The following is a 17,082-nucleotide window of genomic DNA, read 5'->3' as shown; positions in this document are numbered from 1 at the left end:
GCCTGGAACAATACAGTCTTTGTTGTTGCCTATCCAAGTTTAAACCCCTTCTCTGTGTTGTTACCTGTTCAGGATTTACATACCTCTCCTTTTGTTGATCATAATCTGTATCTAGATATGAGAGACCATGTGATTAGCTGAGAGAGGGTGATAGCTTTACAATTGAAATCTATTACCATTTCTTTCCTTCTCCTACCACCATAGATATAGTTATACATATTAGACACGAATGCATGTGTGCATATGTACATGTGTATGTATGTCTGTTGTATCATTCTTTTCTCAGTCCTGCTGATGGATTTGTGTTGTTTCTATCACAGTGGACCATCTGGTTACCAACCTTAGATATTCATAAACTGTTAACTAGCCAGGAATGAGAGTAAGATTGATGAATGCAGTTGGCAATTAAATGCGCACAATTTTAACTGGTGCTCTAAATACCTTAAGCTTTGATCACAATGTCTGAACAATTGTACATATTCAACCTCAGCATTATTTAGAACAAGTTTACTTGTGAGCTTTATAGTGCCTGAAAATACTTATTAAGCCTTCTCCTTACATAAATATTTCCATGCTTACTGTTATGGTAGGAAACTCTTGGAAACTATTCACATGCATTAGACCTCTCTCTAGGATACGGCTGTCAGTCTCAGGGGCACTGCACTTTGTCTGAGGCACAGATCCTTTATTTGTAGCATAAACTCAAAATTTTTATAGGATGCAGGTTAGAAAATTAGCTTTTGAACACAGAAGTTTGCACATATATCATCAGGATAGAACACAAACATAATCTATGGGAACCTTCAGGCTTCCAGCCTTTAATAAAACAAACAAGTTTTATATGAGAAATATTCTGTTTTAAAATGATGGGAGATGCCGTTCTGTCCAGCGAGTGAGCACTCCACAAAAGTAACTGTGCAAAAGCGCCCACAGTTTCCAAACTGACAAGGCTGTCTGCAAGTTTTCTCTTAACTATGTTATGCTTTGGGAATTAAAGTCCATCGGCCCATGAAGTTTGCCCTTGTCACAGCCAACCACACTGTCACTAATTAGTCCTGGTTTAGCTTCAAGAAACAAGAATCCAAAGGCAAAAATCAGCCCAGTTTTCCCGTGTGGTTCTAAAAAGACACAACACACAGTTCTTTCTATGACATTAAGAGGAACCCATCACATGGACAAGCACATGCAAACTCGTACACACAACTATCTCTGACATTGCAAACACACACACATTTCCTTAGAAGGGAAATACGGTTTTCACATCAGTAAAGACAAAGGAACTTCCCTTTAGTTTTATGTTAATTAAACCCTAAGGACACAGATGAAGCACAAATTTCAAAATAGAGGAAAGCTGCTGTTCTCATTGTGAACACTAGTGCCATTTAATGTTCAGTTCACCTTGTTGAGTCTCTATGTTAGTATCAGGTGAAGGAATCATTTGGACAAATCTTAAGAAAGAATGACTACATGTGTCCCTTCCATATGTATTACTTAACCACACTCATCCACTGTAAGACCCCATCCTACCACCAAGGCTATCTCCTGCCCCTGTGTTTCTGATATACTCAATTCTAGTCCCTGGCTTTAGCTGCCTTGTTCAGAGCTATACTGGGAGATGACATATGGGTGGAGCTGACATATGGGTGATGCACCAGATCCTGTATTTTGGAGAGGTTCACACTCATAGCACAAAGAGGCAGAGATGACCTAGTGATGACCTAGTGTCAGATAACTGTCAACATGAACAAATAACCGAGACTCAGCTGTTCTTCATCCAGAAGATCTCTTCCTGGTACCCCTACTACCCAGCAAATACTTCGGATTCTCTTACATCTGCTGATTAAGAAAATACTTTGTATTTGGTTTAACTATATTTTGCCTGAATAAAAAAATGAGATAATTGAAATACAGTGTCCCTGAACCTTATGCATGCCATATTTTTCAATATATACACAATAAGATTTAATGTATAAATTAGACACAGTAAGAGGTTGATAAAAGTAATCAACTGTAGGGGCTGGAGAGGTGGTTCAACAGGTAAGTCTACTTACTGCTCTTGCTGAGAACCCAGGTTCATTTCCCAGCACATTTTTTTTCTTTTTTAATGTATATTTTTATTGATTTTTTGTGTATTTCATGCATTGCATCTTAATTATCTTTTTTTTTTTTTTCGGTCTTTTTGAGACAGGGTCTCCCTGTAGCCCCAGCTGTCCTGGAACTCACTATGTAGACCAGACTGGCCTTGAACTCACAGAGATCTGCCTGCCTCTAAAGGTGTGTGCCACCACGCCCAGCCTTAATCATCTTTATACTCCCTCCTCCATCCATACATCCCCATAGGTGACCCCACAGGATTTCATGCATTCTGTCATATATGTTAAGGCCTATCAAATCAAGTTAGTGCAAGTTCATCCACCGGGGTCTAGTCAGCCTGTCTAGAGTCTCTCCCTTAAAGATCCACTCTCCCTCACTCAGCAGTAATCAATTGCCAATAGTTCATTGGCTAATGTTGGGGCACGCTCCCCATTTCCCCAGTTCTATCCTGGGTTTTTGTCTACTTGAGTTTGCGTGAATCTTGTGCATGCTAACATCATTACTGTAAGTTCATATGAGCAAGGTCCCACAAGCCTGTAGGACTCGGTTTCCTTATGGTCATGCACCACCCCGACTCTTATAATCTTTCTGCCCCCTCCTCCACAATGGTCCACGAGCCCTGGGTGGGTGAGGTCTAATATCCAGGGACACACATTCTGCAGTCTCTTGTTCTCTACACTTTAACCAGTTGTGGTCTTCTGTATACAGCATACTCTGTTACATGAGGAAGCTTCACTAGTGAGAGTTAGGAAATGCATTAATACTCTTTACCCCTTGGTCCACTATGTTCCATGAGCCTTAGGTGTAGAGGTTCCATTGTAGATGAGTCACTTAAGATGAACATCTCACAGACACATAATTTCCTGTGTGTGACTAGTCTTTGTTGCAAAGGAAGCTTTTTTGATAAGTGGTGATGGGCATATGTGTCTGTAAATATAAGGATCAATATTTAGCATATAGTAAGAAATTATGTTTGTCTAGGGAGGTGACAAACTTACAGTTTTCTCTAAGACCTCTCCAGCCATGTGTATTTGGCTATGTTTACAGTGCCACACATGAGAAGCTCCCATTGAGTGGGCTTTAAGTTCAATTAGGTAGCTGTTGATTACCCCTAAGATAAAAGTGCCATTAATATACCAATATAGTTTGCTGTGTCAGTCATTATCGTGGTTATTAGACTTTAAAGCTGGGGTTGGACCATTGATTGATTTTCTCCTTTAACAGTTTGCATAGTGTCCTCCAAAACTATGAGAGCTAGTCTTCAGAGAGGAGGTAAAATTAACACAATATTCACAGAATAATAGATTGAGAATGACATGATTTATCTAAGATATGTAGGATTTGTTTTACATAGGAACGCTGTTAATATAATTCATTAGCTCAATAGACTGAAGAAAAACCAGGGACCAGGGTGGTTTGGCAGTTAAAGTACTTGCTGCACAATCAAGACAACCAGAGTTTGGATCACCAGAACCTACATAAATTCTGTGTGGGCACGGTGGTCTACACATAATCCCAGCCTGAGAAGGTGAAGGGAGACGAGGGATCCCTCCAGAGCAAAGTGGCTGTGAAACTAGTAGTATCAGCAAGCTCTGGGTTTGACTACGAGACCCTGCCTCAGAAGAATAAGGTAGACAAGCTATAGAACAAGATTCCTGACATCAGCCTCTGGCCTCCACCTGCATACATACCCACATGCACACACACATACACACATGTATGAACACCATATATGTATATACACACACATGAAAAAAGAGAGATCTCTATGAATACAGAAATAGACCCCAAAAAATCCATTTGACAAAAATCAATATTCATTCCTGCCTAATGCTAACAAAACACACTGTCAATAAATTATGAAGAAAGGGAACTTCTTTAGCTCAGTGCAAGGAATCTATGGAAAAGTTAATGGTAGTCTCATATTTATGCATGCTACCAGAAGAGAAAAATAGTAATCAACCTTATCTAGCTGTTAATGCTGCCAGCTACAACAACGACTGGCCTAGTAAGATAATGCCCACTGGTGCAATAGTGACACATACATTATGGAGTAACCAATCACTTTCTAATTGGATTTAAGGTCTGCTTCATAGGATGAAACCCATACCTAACACTGATACAAGGAAGACCTAGGAACACATGGCTAGACAGATCATAGGCCATAGGTGTCAACTTATTACTATTTCTGTTTAAGTAGATGTACTAATAAAGTGACTCCTAATGACTTATTGTCGTACCCATAGATTACTGTATTAATGCACATGCTCACAGGAGAAGTTTTCTTATGCAGCAGATGCTGATTAACACAGACACCCACAACTGGTCAATGTATGGAGAACAAGAGGCTTTAAGGTGCTTATCACTGAATAGGACACCTATATCAAGCTTCCTCCCATGGCACAGGGATCATTATGGAAGAGGGTGCAGAAAGATTATAAGAGCAAGAGGTGGTGATTGACCATAAGGAAAGAGAGTTTCCAGACAGCTGGTCAGTTACTCACATGAACTCACAGCAATAGTGACAGAATGCACAAGTCCCATGTGACCTCAAGCCAGACAAAATGGGTGTGGGGTGGTCAGTAAGAAACTCCAAACTTACCTGAGGAACCAATTGGCAACTGATGACTGCTGGGAGAAAGAGAGTCAATCTTGTTTAAGGATGAAACTCTTGGTAGACCATGCTCCAGTGAGTAGACCCACACTAAAGGGTATTTGGGGACACAGGTTTGACTCTGTAGACTATATATATATATATAAAATATCAGAGTACAGGAAATTGGGCAGGCAGTGGTAGGGGAGGTGTAGTTGGGGGAGGGGGTCTAAATTCAATCAAATTATATTGTATGAAATTCACAAAAAATCAATTTAAAATGTTTTGCTACTATAATCAGCAATGAGATCAGAGACCCTGCCTCAATAAATAAAATGGAAAGAGAGACTCAGCATTAACTTTGGGCCTCAATATGTACACACACACACACACACACACACACACACACACACGTGCATGCACACTTGCATACATATTTCCTTTCTTATATTTTCTACTGAAGATAATACTGAAGGTCTTAACAAATTGAAGAAAACAAGGAAACGTTTTAAGAAGGAAAGGTACTGAGATTGAAAACGGAGGTGTAATTTGTCTCTCTCAAAGAACATGACTGTGTACTTAAAAAAAAAATCCAAAGGATCATTTTTTTTCTTTTCAATGTATATTTTTATTGAATTTTTGTGCATTTCATGCAATACATCTTAATTCTCTTTATAACCCTCCCTTCTCTGCTCTCCCCATTGCCCCCCCCACTGGATTTCATGCATTCTGTTATGTATGGTAAGACCTACTGAGTTAAATTAGTGTACCCAGATGTCCCTCAGTGCAAGTTCATCCACTAGAGTCTATTCAGCCTATCTAGAGTCACTCCATTAAAGAAAATCAACTCAAGCTGGGCATGGTAGCACACACCTTTAATTCCAGCACTCAGGAGGCACAGGCAGGTGGAGCTCTGTGAGGTCAACACCAGTCTGGTCTGCATAGTGACTTCTAGGCAAAGAAAAAGAAGAAGAAGAAGGCGGGGGAGGGAAGGGGGGAGGAGGAAGAAGGAGGAGGAGGAAGAGGAGGAGGGGAGGGGGAGGAAGAGGAGGAGGGGGGGGAGAAGAACTCTCCTTCACCTAGAAGTAATCAGTTTCCAATAGTTCCTTGGATAAGGTAGAGGCCTGTTGCCCATTTCCCTCCCTCTATCCTGGGGTTTTGTCTGACTGAATCTGCATGGGTCTTGTGCACACTGTCACTGTTGCTGCAAGTTCATATGAGCAAGTTCTCAGAGGCCTGGAAGACTCTGCTTCCTTATGTTCATGCACCAACCCTGGCTCTTACAATCTTTCTGCCCCCTCTTCCTCAATGGTCTGTGAGCCCTGGGTGGGTGAGGCTTAATATAGGAGTCCTATCCAGGGACACGCATCTGCAGTCTCTTATTCCCTACACTTTGTCCAGTTGTGACCTTCTTTGTGCATTGTACCCTGTTGCATGAGGAAGTTTTGCTAGTGAGAGTTGAGAGATGCATTAGCATTGTCTCTACCCCCTGTTCCACAATGTTCCATGAGCCTTAGGTGTAGAGGGTCCATTGTAGATGTGTCAGTTAGGGCTGGTCATCTCTCAGATACTTATTCTCTGTGTGTGACCAGTTGTGGAACTCTGCAATAGTCTCTGTCTGTTGCCAAAAGAAGCTTCTTTGATGAGTGGTGAATGATACAGCTGTCCCCAGAGGCCAGAGGCCAAGTCATGACTACTTTTTTAAAAGATAGTATAGCTAAATGTAAAATCTTGTAAGGTTACAGATATGTAAGACGAATCGAAAAGGTCAATTGTATTCCTATATATGAATGATATACGAGTTTAGAATGTTAAAAATAAGTATTATAGGGCATTTTACTCCTCGGAATTTACCCAAGAAAACTGTTATCATGTGATCTGACTATGCAAAATCATACATGCCTTGGAGATGGCTCAGTGGACAAAGCAATTGCCATGCAAGCATGAGGACCATAGTGGACATCCCCAGAATCAAAATGAAAACTGAGCAAGCATGGAGGCCCCCTGTAGTTCCAGCACTTAAGAGGCAGAGACAGGATCCCTGGGGCAAGCTGGCTAGCTATACTGGAGGGAATCAGTGAGCTCTGGGTTCAGTGAGAGATCCTGCCTCAGTAAAAATAGTAGAGAGAGAGAGAAGACACCAAACATCAACTTTGGGCCCCATATGCACACGTACACCCACAGACTCATGGACACCTACATACATGCAAACATGCATACATACACATGCCAAAAATCTCCTCATACATGAGTATCTTCAGTAGTTTTATCTGTACCAGCCCCAAACTGCTAACAACCTAGATGTTCTCCAACAGCTACATGGATAAATGAATTATAGAATAGCTATACTTTTGCCATACATAATATATTGCTCTTTTATTTTAGGTACTATAACAAAATAATACATTCTTGATGCAGTCAGAAACATAAATCTCAGTATTATTTTTCTGACGCATGAAAGCCAAAGAGTCCACATTGCATTTGTACAATTCTTTTCATTTAAAACTTTATAAATCGGAATTTATTCTGTAATGACAGAAAGCAAATTGGTAATTCCTTAGGGGTGATGGAAGAGGCGAGGAAGAGGGAGAACTACAGAGATGCAGAAGGAAATTTCTGGAGACAGCGAATATATCAACTCTCATGAGTGTAGTAATGGTTTGATGATTTGATTTGTCAAATTTTACTAAAATAAATATTTTAAGCATGTGCAATTTGTTATATGGAAATTAAACCTCAATACAATTATAAGATGGATCATCAGAAGAATGGAAAACAATTATTTAAAAGCCAGTAAAATTTTAAAGGCCTAAATGTGAACAAGCATTAAAGGGAATTTTAAAAGTGAAAAACATTGTTCTTAACTTTTAAAACCTAATGGTTACGTTATAAAACGGACTCCCTCCATCAGAAAAAAAAGTAATACTGAACTGATAGAATATTATCTAAGCGGCTGCTGAAATTGCTAGAAATATGAAAAGTGTTAAAGAGTGATTATATGACACAAAGGAGGGATGAAAAAGTCTAAGCTCTATCTCAAAGACTCAGGAAAGAAGATGAGTGTAATGGGTAAATGGTAGCATTTGAAGATATAACGCCTGAAATTTTTTCAAGATTAAAGAAATAAGTGAATCCAAAATTGAAGAATAACACCAATAACAAGAAGTGTTATAAAAAGAAAATAGCAGTCAGTTGAGAAAATCCTACATCTAACTGCTTCCGTTTATTGTGGACTGTCCCCCAAAGGTCCATCCACAAAAAGGCTTGGTGCCTGGCCTATGACTATCAGAAGGCAGTGGAAACCTTTATAATATGGAACCTACTGGAAGGCTTTAGGTCATTGGGACATGCTTTCCAAGGGATTCTGGAACACTGGTTTCTTTCTTTGCTTCACAGGCACCATGAAGCAAGCAGCCTCCTCTGACATATGTTCCTCCTGTGATGCACTCACTGCCTTGCCACAGAACCAACAGCAATGGTCAAGCAACTGAAAACTGAAACCTCCCTCACTGTAAGCCAAAATAAACCATACCTCTTTTAAAGTTGATGATGTCAGTTATTTTGTCATAGTCACATAAAGCAAACATGTTAGCTAATTAATAACTTAAAGTCATGATTAAAGTGAACCTTGCACAGTGAGAACAGAGACGAAGTCTTTGGTAAGAGAATGACTAAAGGATGTCCTTCAATAGGAAGAAAATCAAACTCAAGAAAAAAATGAGTGAAATTAAATAAACAAAAGTGGAAAAAGCAAAAGCACAAATGTATTAGAGAATTTTAAGTTTTGTTAAGCACTCATTAAGATTTTAAAATAGCTACCAAAGAAATAAACATACAGGAGCAAAGTCTGATACATTGCTGACAAAGAAAAATTATTAGCCAAAGTTAAACGAACAGGGCCAGTGAGATGACTCGTTAGGTAAAGACGCTTACTGCACAAGACTGATAACCCGAGTTCGATCCCTGAGACCCTAATAATGGTGGAAGAAGAAAACTGACTCCACAAAGTTGTCTGTGATGTTCACACATACACGTGGCACACACATGCCCACACTCTCATACACATGCAATAATAATAGTAATATATTTTTTTAATTTGAAGTTTAATAGCTTGCTAGTCTCCACTTTTCACACAATACATTTGTATACTTCAATGTGAGGTCATGCTTGCTATTGAGCTTTAATAATGACAAGGACAATTCACTGAAACATAGTGGTGGTTTGAATGAAAATGTCCCCCATAGGCTCCAAGTGTTTGGACATTTTGTCCCCAGATGATGGCGCTGTTTTGGGAGGTTTTAGACGGTGTGGCTATCCTGGAGGAAGCACATCACTGGGGGTGAGCTTAGAGAGTTTCTTAAGCCTTGCCAGATCTCCGGTCTCCCTCTTGCTTCCTGTACCTGTGCAATGGTGTTAGAGCTTAGCTTCTGCTGCTCCTGCTCCTGCCACCTCCAGCCACCATGCCTCCCTGCCATGATGGACTGTAATTCCCCTGGAACCATAAGCTCAAATAAATTCTTCCTTCTATAAATTGCATGGGTCAATGTTTCTATCACAGCAACAGAAAAGTGGCTAATATACTAGGTGTGCAGTTAGATTGCAGAACCTTGGAACTTAATCCACCAGGAAAAAAAAATGACATAACACAGCATAAGGCACATGCCCATAGGCTCAGGAATAGGAACTCGTGAGTGTCAACTCCAGCTCTGGCACTGATGAGCTGAATTATTTGGGGCCAATTATTTAATATCCTATTATTTTAGTTGCCTTCCCAGTAATGCGAATGCTTTGTAAGAATATAATTCATCAATGAAGGGTCACTTAATGAAGTGCCTGTCTCATAGCAGGCAGTCAATGAATGGTAGTTTCTACCATTTCTGCATTTCTGTCTTTCCCAGAATGTGTTGACAATTTACTAAAATATGTCCTTGATCAGGAGGCAGGAGGAAGGTATTTACTTGCCCAAGGCTACTGCCTTTCCCTCAAGCATCCTAGGCCAGCAACTAGCTCCTATAAATTCCATGGACATGACATATGGCCTGCTGCTTAAGACAACTGGTCCTGGTTAATCCAGATTTTAAACCCCACACACAGCAGGGCAGGGAGGGACTGGAATCTGAGAAGATGATGTGATGAATCCTCCCAGATGTCCATGACACAGATTCAAGCTCAAGGCTGGAGCCTTACTTCCTGACCACACAGTGGACAGTCTAGTATTCACCACTATCCGCTAACATTGAGTTGGTAAGACAGCGTTGGAGCCATGGTCTTGTCATGTCACATTACCATTGCATTTCAACCACTGATTCTATCCAAGGAGGGCCAGTTCTTGAAGTTTTTATTCCCATAGCCAAGATTCTCACATCTCATCCTGCTTCATCACTCAGTGCCACCCCCAAATGTAATAAAGCATGTTCTCTTCCATAGAATCAGCCCCAGAAAACTCCCCATGGAAACCTGTCTCAACAGCCTTCTTGTGAGTCTGGCTCATTTGCCCTTGTCTAGATGACAATCCACTAAGAGCACATGCACCCAGATTTGGACTATATGTATTCTGCTCCTCCAAACTTGACCCTATGTCTCCTGACACACCACAACCACACATCATCCTGGAGATCTTTTCAGGAATTCACTGTGTTGTCTTCTTTGCTCTACTTTATGTGAGGAACAGAGACATCTTTACACACACACACACACATACACACACACACACACACACACACACACACCTGTTCTACAACATCTTGTCTTCCTTCAATCACTCTTTTGCCAACTGCACTGCTAACTTTACACTAAAATTCAATTTCATTTAACAATAAGCAAAGAGACTAAAACCATTTTTTGCTGAAGAAGTTGGAATGTAGGGATCAGTGTAGATAAAGAGACGAGGCTCTATGAAAAGGATTTTCAATGTTGGTGACCCTGGATTGTGTAATGTGTAATTACAATATAGCTTTCTGAGGAAACTACCATGAAAAGCAGGAAAAGATTTGTTAACCCCGACCTGCCAGTCTCTGAGTACCCGTTATAGCTATGTGGAGGATCAGTTACTGAGTAATCAATAAATATGAAGTAGCATTTAAAAATATTATATAGAAATTATTACAAACACACATTATTACAAGATTCATAATATTGGTCCAAGCCATGTCGTTAATATGACAGCACAAGCATAGGTGAAAATAAAATTCATAAAACTAAGAAACCTGCATAACAAGGGAAACAATCAACAGGGTAAAGTGACTAACCACGAATTGGGAAAAGTATTTCTAAATCATTCACTAAATAAGGGAGTTATATTCAAAATATACAAGGAACTCAGACTCCTCAACAATAAGAAAACCAGCTGCCTCACTTGCAAAACACAATGGAAAAAGAGTCTGCGCAGTTCTCAAGAGAAAACACACAATCGGCCAGCACATACATGAAAAGAATTGTTCAATTTTAATTGTCTCAGAAAGGTAAATTAAAACTACAATGAGATATCATCTTCCTTACTTTATATTGGCTACTATAAAAAAGATAGAAAACCACACATGGTGGACATGAGAGAAATGGGAACCTTGTATACTGTTGATGGAAATGAAAATTAATGTAGCCATTTTGGAAAACAACACAGAAATTATTAATATTTTATTTAGCCAGGTGTGGTGGCACATGCCTTTAATCCCAGTACTCGGGAGGAAGAGACAGGTGGATCTCTGTGAGTTCGAAGCCAGCTTGGTCTCCATTAGTGAATCCAGGCCAGCTGCGGCTACAGGGAGACCTTGTCACAGACCAAAAAAAAAAAATTTTTTTATTATTTTTATTTTATGTGTATGTGTGTATTGCCTGCATGAAGGTAGGTGCACCCATGTCATGCAATGCCTGTGGAGGACAGAAGAGGCTGTCAGATCCCCTGGAACTGGATTTACAGTTACAGGCAATTGTTAGCTGCCATGTGGGTGCTGGGATTCAAACCCAGGTCTTCTGTAAGAACAATCAATGTTCTTAACCACTGAGCCATCTCTCCAGCCCCAGAAATTATTTTTTAAAAATAAGAATTGAGCCAACATAGATTAGATTCCAAAAATCTCACCAAGCTAAATGGAATCTGTGTGTCAAAGAAATGTCTAGACACCCATGTTCATTGCAGTGTCATTCACATCAGCCAAAGTATGAAAACAACCCAAATGTCCAACTGCTACATAGAGAAAATGTACTATTCATACACAATAGCATGCCGTTCAGCATTTAAAAAGCAAGAAATTAATGTCTGGGGTAAGACAGGTGATTGGGGATTGGAGAGAGGGCTCATCAGTTAAGAGTGCTTGCTGTTCTTCTAGAGGATCCAGGTTCAGTTCACAGCACCCATGTTGGGCAGCTCACAACTGTCTGTAACTCCAGTTCCAGAGAATCCGTTATCTTCTTCTGACTTTCTCAGGTTCCTGTACATACATAGCACACATAAACTGGCACAGGCAAACACAGATACACATAAATTAAATAAATAAATCTTTTTTAAAAGATAGGTGAACTGGATGGTAAGACCCTATTGATGAAGACAATATATATATATATTATATTCATATATTTATATGAGTTGTAGAAAAACAAAGAAATCAAGCTGGTGCTGACTTCAGAGCCTCATCTCTATGGGCTAGCATTCATTGTACTAGAAGGTGCTATGCATGGTACCAGAAGGAAAAATAATCATCAACCTTCCCCAGCTGTGAATCCTGTGAACTACAATAACAACTGGCCTGGCAAGATATGCCCATCAGTGAAATAGTGGTATGAATATTTTGAGACTGACCAACCACTGTTTAATTGGATTTAAGGTCCACTTCATAGGATGGAGTCCATACCTGACATTGATATCATGCTTAGGAACTTGAAGCTAGACAAGCCATAGGACATAACGGAATAGTTATCATATTAAACTGACTCATAATGACTAACTGCTATACCTATAGATTAATGCCATCTCTCAGCTCTCAGCAGAGAAGCTTCCTTATGCAGTAGATGGTGATTAACACAGAGAACCACAGCTGAGCAACATGCAGAGAATAAGAGGCTGCAGAGTGCTCATCCCTCAGTAGGACACCTATGGTAAACTTCTGCCTCCCAAGGCTCGGGGGTCATTGCAGAGGAGGGGGCAGAAAGATTTTAAGAGCCAGAGGTGGTGGATGAACACAAGGAAACAGTCTTCCAGACAGATGGCCAGTTACTCATGTGCACTCACAGCAATGGTGACACCATGCACAAGTCCCACGCAAGCTCAAACCAAACAAAATCCCAGCACAGACATGAGGAAGTGGGTAAGAAACCCCAACCCACCCTAAAGACATTATGACAACTGAAGGCTTCTGGGAGAGGCAGAAACCATGTCTTTCAAGAATGAGACTCTTGGTAGGTTAACCAGGCTCCGGGACATTTGGGGACACAAATTAGAGTCCCTAGACCTTATTATGTAATAGAGTGCATTAAACAGGATAGGGACAATAAGGGGAATGCAGATAGGGGAGGTGATCATCACATTATATCTTATGAAAATCTCAAAAATTCTATAAAAAATAAAGTTTACATTCAATTCCACCTGAAAAAAGGAAATAAAGATAGCCGATTCGAAACTATCTTCATGTTTTGGAGTGAGAAAAGTCAGGATCACAAAAAATAAACTCGATTCCAAAGAGGGAGGACATCAGAAATCACAAAGGGGTGACAGGACAGCTGAAATGTGTGGAGAAAAAGAAGAGATGCACAGCATAAAACGAGCAAGTAGCATATAGCTCTGGCCATGTCGCTCCCCAGAGGGAGAGGGGAAACAGAATCCCACCCTATCCAAAACATAAGCAAGTTGTCCCCAGTTTTAAAAAAGACTGGCGAAGGACATGCCTAGAGTTGACACAAGTCTCAAAAGCAGTTGCACTTTGGGTGATCTAATGAATCTTCTGGTATGGTGGGTGAGCAGGGAGAGGAGGTCTGTATTAGTCAGGGTTCTCTAGAGAAACATAACTGATAGAATGAATATATATATATATATATATATATTTAAGGAGCTATTAGGTTGGTTACACAATACAGGTTGAGTCCAACAATGGCTGTCTTCACAATGGAGAGGCTGAAATCTCAGTAGCTGCTCATTCCATGAGGCTGGACCACTCAGTAGTCCCAATCTGGTAGCAAAGGCTTGGAGAACTCCTGGGAGGCCACTGGCCTTTTAAAAAAAAAAAAAAAAAAAAAAAAAAAAAAACACCAAAGGAGCTGGGTTCTGTGATCAGCAAAGGATAGTAACAGCAATAGCAGCAACAGAACAGATGCACTTGGCAGCAAGGAGCAAAGGTCAGCAGGCAAAGGGCAACAGCTTTTCCCTTGGATCTCCTTATACATGGGCTGCCATTGGAAGGCACTGCCCACTATGGGAAAGGGTCTTCTCTTTCAGCTAATCTTTTTGGGAAATGTCCTCACAGATCTACCCAGAGGCTTGTCTCTTATTTGATTGTAGAACTAATTAGGTCGACAACCAAGATTAACTATCACTTGGTATTATTTTTAAGCTTCTATGTTTTCTGTTTTAGTCCCCTTCCTATATTATGAGATATTAATGCAGTTTTATTATTTTTTAATTTATTTTTTAATGTGTATGAGTGTTATGCCCACATATGTGTAAGTACACCTGTGTCATGCAGTGCCCATGGAGAACAGAAAAGAGCATCAGATCCCCTGGAACTGAAATTGTAGATGCTTGTTAGCCACTATGTGAGTGCTGGGATTTGAACCTGGGTCTTCTGCAAGAAAAGCCAGTGCTCTTAACCACTGAGCCATCTCTCCAGTGCCCCCCCCGCCATGCAGTTTTAGTTATTAAACATTCAGATTTTTTCTTACTCTTTTCCATCTCTCTTGATAATATTCATCTCTATTTTTTTTCCTTTCTTTTAGTCAATCTTGTTTGGCAATTTGTGCCCCTTTCCCTGCCCTCTTTCTTTATTTCATTCATTTACTGTTTCTACCTTTATCCTAAATAGTTTTTAGGACAAAACACACTCTACATTATGTTTGCTCTTTTCTGTTCTGTGGTCATCAATAGAGTATTAGTTGGCTTTAATACTAAAATTTTAAATATTTTATTTATTATTTTTATTTTATGTGTAGGAATGTATTGCCTGCATGTATGTGAGTGCATCTGTGTCATGAAATGTCTGTGGAGGTCAAAATAGGATATCAGATTCCCCCTGAAACTGATGGTTGCTGACGGTTGTTTAGCTGCCCTGTGGGTGCTGGGAATTGAAACATGGTCCTCTGCGAGAGCAGCCAGTGCTCTTCACTGCTGAACTATCTCTCCAGCCCTGGATTTAATAAATTTTAAGTGTATTTGTATCTTCTTCAGTTCGATATTGTTGCTGTTACAGTTGCTCTAACTAGTGCTAGATACTGAGCCCTCAAGTGTAGACTGCTCACTAAGAAAATCCACAAATAATCACAAAAAATATCCAAACCAACAACCACCCAAATCACAACACAGAAACACAAGAAACACAAAAAGGCAAAACAATACATTTCCAAGAGATCCAAATCCCTCAGTTACTGAGTCTAAAGATACTGAAATAATTGAAATGCCAGACAAAGAATTCCACAAGAAGTCTAGTTTAATAGACGCCCACTTCGAAAAGTAAGGCCTTTAAAGGGAGAGAAAAACGAGCAGATGAATGAAGTAAAGAAATAAATTCAGGACACAGCTCTGAAAGTCGAAAATGTTGAAGAAATAGTAACTAACATGGGTAATAAATTTAGCAGACAAATTGAGATCCTGAAACAAGAAAAAAGGCAGAAATGTTGAAAATGAAAAAAAAAAAAAAAAACAATGAATCAAACAAAACTTGCGTAAAAAAAACATCAGCAGAAACTAGACCAAGCACAAAAAGGAATATCAGGAATGGAACATTGAGGAGATTCAGTAGTCAGACCTCGGTAAAGCAGAAGTAAACAAGTCTGATCACAATACCCAAGAACTCATGTACACAATCAAGCAACCAAACCTGGTAATGCATGAGGTAGAGAAAGAAGCTGACATAAAAATATTTAAAAACTTCAAGGCATATTGAGTTTATTTAATTAAAGTATAACAGAAAATTTCTCAAATCTAGGGAAAGAAATGTAGATCCAAGTATAAGAGGCTTTTAGAATCCCCAAAGTAGGGGAAGGGACTCTCGACAACACACTAGAGTTAAATTTATCAGAAGTAATTAAAGAAACTAGAAAGGAAGAAAGAAAGAAAGAAAGAAAGAAAGAAAGAAAGAAAGAGAAAGAGAGAGAAAGAGGGGGAGGGAGGGAGGGAGGGAGGGAGGAAGGAAGGAAGGAAGGAAGGAGGAAGGAAGGAAGGAAGGAAGGAGGAAGGAAGGAAGGAAGGAAGGAGGAAGGAAGGAAGGAAGGAAGGAGGAAGGAAGGAAGGAAGGAAGGAAGAAGGAAGGAAGGAAGGAAGGGGAAGGAGGGAGAGAGGAAGAAAACCGTAGAAGCTGAAAGAGGAAAATGCTGCCTTACAATGGTAAATGTATCTGAATAGCAGATTTCAGCAGAAACGCTAACAAAAGCATGGAAGGATACATTTGAAGGCCGGAAGTAAATAATTGCCAACTGAAAATGCTATATACATCAAAGTTAAAGATATTTTAGGGGACCAGAGAGATGACTCAGCAATTAAAAGTACTTGATGTACTTCCAGAGGACCCAAATTCAGTTCTCAGCACCTATGTCTATAATTCCAGCTCCAGGGGATCAAATACCACATAGGCACCTGCACACATGTGCACATACACACACACACACACACACACACACACACACACACACATATATATATACAAATAAAAATAAATATTTTGTTTTAATTTTATGCGTATGAGTGTATCACCTGCATGTATGTAGGTACACCCATGTCATGCAATGCAGAAGTCAAAAGAGATCATCGGATCCTCTGGAACTTAAGTTACAGATGGTTGTGAGCTGCTGTGTGGGTACTCAGCCTAGAACCTGGGTCCTCTGCAAGAGCAACAGTGGTCTTAACTGCTAAGCCATCTCTCCAACCCCGTAAAAATGATCTTAATTAAAAAGAAAAAGACAAGCACAAACTAAAGCAATTCATGAGTCAGTACCACGGAAGGTGCATACAGGACTTACACAAAGAGGAAGAGGTACATCTCAATCCTGAGCGCACAGGAAGGAATAAATTTCATGAGAGGAATACCAGAATACCAATTTCCCCAATTAGCACAGATACAAAATTTCTGAACAAAATAAAGCAAATTCAACAACACATTTAAAATACCCTACACCATGACCACCTTGATTTCATTCCAGGGATGCAAGTATAGTTCAAAACACTCAAATCAACAGACATACTATAGCATGCAAATAGA

This window comes from Nannospalax galili, unplaced genomic scaffold (assembly GCF_000622305.1).
Source record: "Nannospalax galili isolate Female #2095 unplaced genomic scaffold, S.galili_v1.0 scaffold255, whole genome shotgun sequence".
NCBI lineage: Eukaryota > Metazoa > Chordata > Mammalia > Rodentia > Spalacidae > Nannospalax > Nannospalax galili.
This window is presented reverse-complemented; position numbering follows the sequence as displayed.